Here is a 9,854-nt window from a genome sequence, read left to right as displayed (position 1 = left end):
ATTCTTTATTTATATTGGTGTTACCTACTGTATTCCAACTTATCTATGGTTCATACCCCCCGATACTAGCCATAGATGCATAAAAATAAGCAAACAACACACGAAAAATAGAATCTGTCAAAAACAGAACAGTCTGTAGCAATCTGTAACTTTCTTATACTTTTGGAACTCTAAAAATCCTACCAAAATAGCAAGTCCTGGTAAATTTGTCTATTGATCTACATCAAAAAGAATCAACGCAAAATCACGTTTCTGTGATTTACTAAAATTATTTTCGTGTGTGCAAAAGTTTCTGTTTTTCAGCAGAATCAAATTAACTATCACCGTAGGTTATCCTATAGGTTCTACTTGGCACAAACACTAATTAAAACATGAAAACACATCTAAACAGAATCTAGATGAAATATTTATTACTAAACATAATCAAAAAGCAAAAAACTAAAATAACATTGGGTTGCCTTCCAACAAGCGCTATCGTTTAACGCCCCTAGCTAGGCATAAAAGCGAGGATAGATCTAAGTAGTGCCATCTTTGGCATTCAATTCATAAGTATCTCGCATGATAGATTCATAAGGTAATTTAACTTTCTTTCTAGGGAAGTGTTTCATGCCTTTCCTTAATGTAAATTGGAATCTAATATTCCCTTCCTTCATATCAATAATTGCACCAATCGTTCTAAGGAAAGGTCTACCAAGAATATTAGGACATGAAAGGTTGCAATCTATATCAAGAACGATAAAATCTACGAGCACATAATTCCTATTTGCAACAATAAGAACATCATTTATCCCTCCCATAGGTTTCTTAATGGTGGAATCCGCAAGGTGCAAGTTTAAAGAGCAATCATCAAAATCATGGAAACCTAGAATATCACATAAAGTTTTCGGAATCGTGGAAATACTAGCACCCAAATCACACAAAGCATAGCACTCATGATCTTTAATTTTAATCTTTATAGTATGTTCCCACTCATCATAAAGTTTTCTAGGTATAGAAACTTCCAAATTAAGTTTTTCTTCATAAGATTGCATCAAGGCATCAACAATATGTTTGGTAAAAGCTTTATTTTGACTATAAGCATGAGGAGAACTCAAATGGATTGCAAAAAGGAAATACAATCTATTAAAGAACAATTATAATAATTAAATTCCTTGAAATCCATAATAGTGGGTTCAATGCTATGTAAAGTCTTGGCCTCTCCAATCCCACTTTTACCAAATTTAGCATCAAGATCTAAAAACTCCGAATTATTGGGACGCCTTTTAACTAAAGTTGACTCATCTCCAGTCCCATCATTATTAAGATTCATATTGCAAAACAAGGATTTAATAGGGGACACATCAATAACTTTTAGATATTCATCATTATTTTCATGGAAACTAGAAGAACACGCCTTTACAAAGCAATGTTTCTTAGCACGCAACCTAGCGGTTCTTTCTTTGCACTCATCAATGGAAATTTTCATGGCTTTGAGAGACTCATTGATATCATGCTTAGGTGGAATAGATCTCAGTTTCAAAGAATCAACATCAAGTAAAAGTCTATCAACGTTCCTAGCCAATTCATCAACTTTAAGTAATTTTTCTTCAAGCAAAGCATTAAAATTCTTTTGAGAGATCATAAATTCTTTAACACTATTCTCAAAATCATAGGGCATCTTATTAAACTTTCCATAAGAATTATTGTAGGAATTTCCATAATTATTAGAGGAATTACTAGGGAACGGCCTAGGATTAAAGTTTCCTCTATACGCGTTGTTACCAAAATTATTCCTACCAACAAAATTCACATCCGTAGATTCATTATTATTCTCAATCAAAGTAGACAAAGTCATATCATTAGGATCAATAGGAGCACTCTTAGTAGCAAACAATTTCATAAGTTCATCCATCTTTCCACTCAAAACATTAATTTCTTCTATAGCATGCCCTTTTTTACTAGTAGATCTTTCGGTGTGCCATTGAGAATAATTAATCATAATGTTATCAAGGAGTTTAGTAGCTTCTCCTAAGGTGATTTCCATAAAAGTGCCTCCTGCGGCCGAATCTAAAAGATTTCTAGAAGCAAAATTCAATCCGGCATAAAATTTTTGTATGATCATCCATAAATTTAAACCATGAGTAGGGCAATTGCGAATCATTAATTTCATTCTTTCCCAAGATTGGGCAACATGCTCATGATCAAGTTGTTTAAAATTCATAATATTGTTCCTAAGAGAGATGATCTTAGCGGGAGGAAAATACTTAGAGATGAAAGCATCTTTGCACTTATTCCATGAATCAATACTATTCTTAGGCAAAGACGAAAATCAAGTTTTAGCATGATCTCTAAGTGAAAACGGAAATAACTTCAATTTAACAATATCACTATCCGTATCTTTCTTCTTTTTCATATCACACAAATCAACAAAGTTGTTTAGATGAGTAGCGGCATCTTCACTAGGAAGGCCGGAGAATTGATCTTTCATAACAAGATTCAACAAAGCAACATTGATTTCACAAGATTCAACATCATTAAGAGGAGCAATCAGAGTGCTAAGGAAATCTTTATTATTGGTATTGGAAAAGTCACACAATTTGGTATTATCTTGCGCCATCGTGACAAGCAATCCAACACACAAGCACACAAAAGGCAAGCGAAAAAGAGAATATTGGGAAAGAAAGGGCGAATAAAACGGCAAGGGAGAAGTGGGGGAGAGGAAAACGAGAGGCAAATGGAAAATAATGTAATGCGAGGAGATGAGTTTGTGATGGGTACTTGGTATGTCTTGACTTGAGCGAAGACCTCCCCGGCAACGGCGCCAGAAATCCTTCTTGCTACCTCTTGAGCATGCGTTGGTTTTTCACTTGAAGAGGAAAGGGTGATGCAACAAAGTAGTGTAAGTATTTCCCTCAATTTTTGAGAACCAAGGTATCAATCCAGTAGGAGGCTCCTCAAAAGTCCCACGCACCTACACAAACAAACAAGAACCTCGCAACCAACATGATAAAGGGGTTGTCAATCCCTTCACGGTAACTTGCGAAAGTGAGATCTGATAGAGATAATAAGATAAGATAAATATTTTTGGTATTTTTATGATATAGATTGGAAAATAAAAGATGCAAATAAAAGTAGATGGAAAACTTATATGATAAAAGATAGACCCGGGGGCCATAGGTTTCACTAGTGGCTTCTCTCAAGATAGCATAAGTATTATGGTGGGTGAACAAATTACTGTCGAGCAATTGATAGAAAAGCGCATAGTTATGAGATTATCTAGGCATGATCATATATATAGACATCATGTGCATGGCAAGTAGATCGAAACGATACTACATCTACTCCTATTACTCCACACATCGACCGACTCCTGCCTGCATCTAGAGTATTAAGTTCACGAAGAACAGAGTAACAATTAAGAAACATGAAATGATTTAGAGGGATAAACTCATGCAATATGACATAAACCCCATCTTTTTATCCTCGATGGCAACAATACAACATGTGCCTTGCAGCCCCTGCTGTCACTGGGAAAGGACACTGCAACATTGAACCCAAAGCTAAGCACTTCTCCCATTGCAAGAAATATCAATCTAGTAGGCCAAACCAAACTGATAATTCGAAGAGACTTGCAAAGATAACAAATCATACATAAAAGAATTCAGAGGAGATTCAAATATCTCTCATAGATAAACTTGATCATAAACCCACAATTCATCGGATCTCGACAAACACACCGCAAAAAGAGTTACATCGAATAGATATCCAAGAAGATCGAGGAGAACTTTGTATTGAGATTCAAAGAGAGAGAAGAAGCCATCTAGCTAATAACTGTGGACCCGAAGGTCTGTGGTAAACTACTCACAACTCAACGGAGAGGCCTTGGAGATAATGTAGAGGCCCTCCATGGTCGACTCCCCCTCCGGCGGAGCGCCAACGAAGGCTCCAAGATGGGATCTCACGGATACAGAAGGTTGTAGCAGTGGAAATAGTTTTTTGTGGTGCTCCTGGATGTTTTCGGGGTACGTGGATATATATAGGAGGAAGAAGAAGGCCGGTTGACGCTCGAGGGGCCCACGAGGGTGGGGGCGCGCCCACCCCCAGGGGGCACGCCGGGCACCCTCGTGGCCGCCTCATTTGTTGCTTGATGTCCACTCCAACTCCCCTGGATTGCGTTTGTTCCAAAAAGATCGCTCCCGAAGGTTTCATTTCGTTTGGACTCCGTTTGATATTCCTTTTCTCCAAAACACTGAAATAGGCAAAAAAATAGCAATTCGGGTTGGGCCTCCGGTTAGTAGGTTAGTCCCAAAGATGATATAAAAGTGTAAAGTAAAGCCCATAAACATCCAAAACAGGTAATATAATAGCATGGAACAACAAAAAAATATTGATACGTTGGAGATGTATCAGGGAGGCATAGGATGAAGATGGTCTCTCTCAAACAACCCTGCAACCAAATAGCAAAGAGTCTCTTGTGTCCCCAACACACCCAATACAATGGTAAATTGTATAGGTGCACTAGTTTGGCGAAGAGATGGTGATACAAGTGCAATATGGATGGTAGATATAGGTTTTTGTAATCTGAAATTATAAAAACAGCAAGGTAACTAATGATAAAAGTGAGCACGAACGGTATTGCAATGCTAGGAAACAAGGCCTAGGGTTCATACTTTCACTAGTGCAAGTTCTCTCAACAATAATAACATAACTGGATCATATAACTATCCCTCAACATGCAACAAAGAGTCACTCCAAAGTCACTAATAGCGGAGAACAAACGAAGAGATTATTGTAGGGTACGAAACCACCTCAAAGTTATCATTTCTGATCAATCTATTCAAGAGTCCGTAGTAAAATAACACGAAGCTATTCTTTCTGTTCAATCTATGATAGAGTTCGTACTAGAATAACACCTTAAGACACAAATCAACCAAAACCCTAATGTCACCTAGATACTCCAATGTCACCTCAAGTATCCGTGGGCATGATTATACGATATGCATCACACAATCTTGGATTCATCTATTCAACCAACACAAAGTACTTCAAAGAGTGCCCCAAAGTTTCTACTGGAGAGTCAAGACGAAAACGTGTGCCAACCCCTATGCATAAGTTCATTGAACCCGCAAGTTGATCACCAAAACATATATCACGTAGATCACGTGAATATCCCATTGTCACCACAGATAAGCACGGCAAGACATACATCAAGTGTTCTCAAATCCTTAAAGACTCAATCCGACAAGACAACTTCAAGGAGAAAACTCAATCCATCACAAGAGAGTAGAGGGGGAGAAACATCATAAGATCCAACTATAATAGCAAAGTTCGCGATACATCAAGATCGTATCACCTCAAGAACAAGAGAGAGAGAGAAAGACATCAAACACATAGCTATTGGTACATACCCTCAGCCCCAAGGGTGAAATACTCCCTCCTCGTCATGGAGATCGCCAGGATGATGAAGATGGCCACCGGTGAGGGATCCCCCCTCTGAGAGGGTGCCGGAACAGGGTCCCAATTGGTTTTTGGTAGCTACAGAGGCTTGCGGCGGCGGAACTCCCGATCTATTGTTCTCCCCGATGTTTTTAGGGTATATGGACATATATAGGCGAAAGAAGTCGGTCAGGGGATCCATGAGGGGCCCACGAGGGTGGGGCGCACGCCCAGGGGGGGTAGGGCGCGCCTCCCTGCCTCGTGGCCACCTCAAGGCTTCCCTGATGTCTACTCCAAGTCTCCTGGATTGCTTCCGTTCCAAAAATAACTCTCCCGAAGGTTTCATTCCGTTTGGACTCCGTTTGATATTCCTTTTCTTCGAAACACTGAAATAGGCAAGAAAACAACAATTTGGACTGGGCCTCCGGTTAGTAGGTTAGTCCCAAAAATGATATAAAAGTGTAGAGTAAAGCCCATAAACATCCAAAACGGGTAATATAATAGCATGGAACAATAAAAAATTATAGATACGTTGGAGACGTATCACACTCCATTCTGGTTAGTTTCCAGTGCAAGTGATCTAGCTGTTGAGAAAGGTGAACATCCATCAATCTTCTCACAAGATGGAGCCAAGCTTCCCAATGGTTTCCTGCTACAGCCACTTGCTGAGAAGGCATCTATTCTTCACCTCTAAATTTTCAATGCTAAGACCACCTTGGTCTTTTGGCCTAAAAATAATTTTGGTGGGCTTCTTTGGCCTCTTTTTTTTATTGGGCTTCTTTGGCCTATTTTTATTTTTTGTAAAGTCTGAAGTCTCATCCTGACTTGTGGGGGAATCATAGTCTTCATCATCCTTTCCTCACTTGGGACAATGCTCTAACAATGAAGATCATCACACTTTTATTTACTTACAACTCAAGAATTACAACTCAATACTTAGAACAAAATATGACTCTATGTGGATGCCTCCAGCGGTGTATCGGGATATGCAATGAATCAAGAGTGACATGTATGAAAGAATTATGAAGGTGGCTTTGCCACAAATACGATGTCAACTACATGATCATGCAAAAGCAATATGACAATGATGGAGCGTGTCATAATAAACGGAACGGTGGAAAGTTGCATGACAATATATCTCGGAATGGATATGGAAATGCCATAATAGGTAGGTATGGTGTCTCTTTTGAGGAAGGTATATGGTGGGTGTATGGTACCGGCAAAATTTGCGTGGCACAAGAGAGGCTAGCAATGGTGGAAGGGTGAGAGTGCGTATAATCCATGGACTCAACATTAGTCATGAAGAACTCATATACTTATTGCAAAAATCTATAGGTAATCAAAACAAACTACTACACGCATGCTCCTAGGGGAAGGGTTGGTAGGAGTTAACCATCACACGATCCTGACCTCCACACATAAGGAAAACAATCAATAAATAAATCATGCTCCAACTTCATCACATAACGGTTCACCATACGTGCATGCTACGGGAATCACAAACTTTAACACAAGTATTTCTTAAACTCACAATTACCCAACTAGCATGACTCTAATATTACCATCCTCATATCTCAAAACAATTATCAAGCATCAAATTGATCATAGCATCCAATTCACTTCCTATGATAGTTTTTATTATACCCAACTTGGATGCCCATCATTCTAGGACCAAATTTATAACCATAGCAAATACCATGCTGTTCAAAAAGACTCTCAAAATAATATAAGTGAAGCATGAGAGATCAACAATTTTTACAAAATCAAGCCACCGCCGTGCTCTAAAAAGTATAAGTGAAGCACTAGAGCAAAACTATCTAGCTCAAAAGATATAAGTGAAGCACATAGAGTATTCTAATAAAATCTAAATCAAGTGTGCCTCTCCCAAAAGGTGTGTACATCAAGGATGATTGTGTTAAACTAAAAATCAAAGACTCATATCATACAAGAAGCACCAAGCAAAACACATATCATGTTGTGAATAAAAATATAGCTCCAAGTAAAGTTACCGATAGACGAAGACGAAAGAGGGGATGCCTTCCGGGGCATCCCCAAGCTTAGGATCTTGGTTGTCCTTGAACATTACCTTGGGGTGCCTTGGGAATCCCCAAGCTTAGGCTCTTGCCACTCCTTATTCCATAGTCCATCGAATCTTTACCCAAAACTTGAAAACTTCACAACACAAAACTCAACAGAAAACTCGTAAGCTCCTTTAGTATAAAAAAATAAATCACCACTTAGGTACTGTTGTGAACTCATTATAAATTAATATTGGTGTAATATCTACTGTATTCCAACTTCTCTATGGTTCATACCCTTCGATACTACTCATATATTCATCAAAATAAGCAAACAACACAATGAAAACAGAATCTGTCAAAAACAGAACAGTCTGTAGTAATCTGTATCATTCGAATACTTCTGTAAATCCAAAACTTCTACCAAATTATAAAGTCCTAAAAAATTTGTGTACCAATCCAGGGCAAAAAGAATCAGATCAAAAGAACGTTTCTGTGAATTATCAAAACTAACTTACTGGGTGCAAAAAGTTTTTGATTTTCAGCAGGATCAACACAACTATCACTGTAAGCTATCCTAAAGGTCTTACTTGGCACTTCATTGAAACAAAAGATATAAAGCATGATTACTACAGTACCATAATCATGTGAACACACAAAAACAGTAAGGGTAAATATTGGGTTGTCTCCCAACAAGCGCTTTTCTTTAATGCCTTTTTAGCTAGGCATGATGATGACAATGATGCTCACATAAAAGATAAGAATTGAAACATAACGGGAGCATCATGAAGCATATGACCAGAACATTTAAGCTAACCCACTTTCTATGCATAGGGATTTTGTGAGCAAACAACTTATGGGAACAATAATCAACTAGCATACGAAGGTAAAACAAGCATAGCTTCTAGATTTTCAACACATAGAGAGTAAACTTGATATTATTGCAATTCCTACAAGCATATATTCCTCCCTCATAATAATTTTCAGTAGCATCATGAATGAATTCAACAACATAATCAGTACCTAAAGCATTCTTTTCATGATCTACTTGCATAGACAATTTACTACTCTCCACATAAGCAAAATTCTTCTTATTCAGAATAGTGGGAGTGTCATAAGAGACTCAAATACTATAAATTGTTTCCATATTAAAAGAGTAATGTTCAGAAAAAGGGTAATCATAATCATGACAAGTTTTATAAATATAATCATCACTACTTTTTATAGCATAAGTTTCATCATAATAATCGTCATAAACAGGAGGCATGCTATCATCATAATAAATTTGCTCATCAAAACTTGGGAGCCTAAAAATATCATCTTCATTAAGCGTAGCATCCCCAAGCTTGGGACAAACATTAATTTCAGCAAATATATTCTCAAACATGTCATTCTCCTCAAACATAGCATCCCCAAGCTTGGGCCTTTTCATATCATAAACATAATCACTCTCATCATTAATAGTATGGATAGCACCAATTGTATAGCAATTTTCATCATCACAATGAGTAGTAGGAGCAACATGATTTGGAAGGGATACCTTTTTACCTTTGCTTCTCCGTCTTTTCTTTTTCTTCTTCACATCATGTGTGGGTTTAATCCTCTTTTAGAGCTCCTTATTAATGAGAATGGTTGAATAGAAGGCTCCTCCTCTTTACCTGATTCATCATAAGAAATAATAGGATGATATTGGGAAGTCTCTTCCCTTTCATTAGTATTCTCTTCATCTTCTATTTGCTTCCTTTTCTTTATGTAATTGGCAATATAAGGATTTTCAATGCAATTTACCACACAATACATGTAAATTTCCTCTAGACCAATATCAAGGAATCTCTAAAGGTTATATTATGGAATATGCTTAGTTGCACGTTTCATTTCTTCATAACCCAAAAGCAAACTAAGTTCATTATGATGTGCAATGGAAATCAAGTCATCAGAATTTTTGTACATGATTCGATCATGAAACAATTCGCATCGGAGATTTAAATGACCATGTTCATTGCAAAGTTCACAAGTACGGTAAAGAAATTTTAAATTTTCAGCACTCACATCTAGCCTTTCTTGCAACCATTTAGTTTCTAAATACTTATGCCTCTTGCAAAATCTATCTTCCATATTTGGTGTGTACTTGCCAACTCTATGCACTCCACAAAAATTGACATGCTTATAAGAGACATTTTCATCATGACTAGTGCAATCATCATTAGTACTATGGATATTCAAAGAGTTCATACTAACAACATTGCAATCATGCTCATCATTCAAAGATTTAGTGCCAAACATTTTATAGACTTCTTCTTCTAGCACTTGAGCACAATTTTTCTTTCCATCAATCTCACGAAAGATATTAAAAAGATGAAGCGTATGAGGCAAACTCAATTCCATTTTTTGTAGTTTTATTTTGTAAACTAAACTAGTGAT

Source organism: Triticum aestivum, chromosome 7B, assembly GCF_018294505.1.
Source record: "Triticum aestivum cultivar Chinese Spring chromosome 7B, IWGSC CS RefSeq v2.1, whole genome shotgun sequence".
Taxonomy (NCBI): domain Eukaryota; kingdom Viridiplantae; phylum Streptophyta; class Magnoliopsida; order Poales; family Poaceae; genus Triticum; species Triticum aestivum.
The sequence above is the reverse complement of the archived record's forward strand: the minus strand, read 5'-3'. Positions refer to the sequence as shown.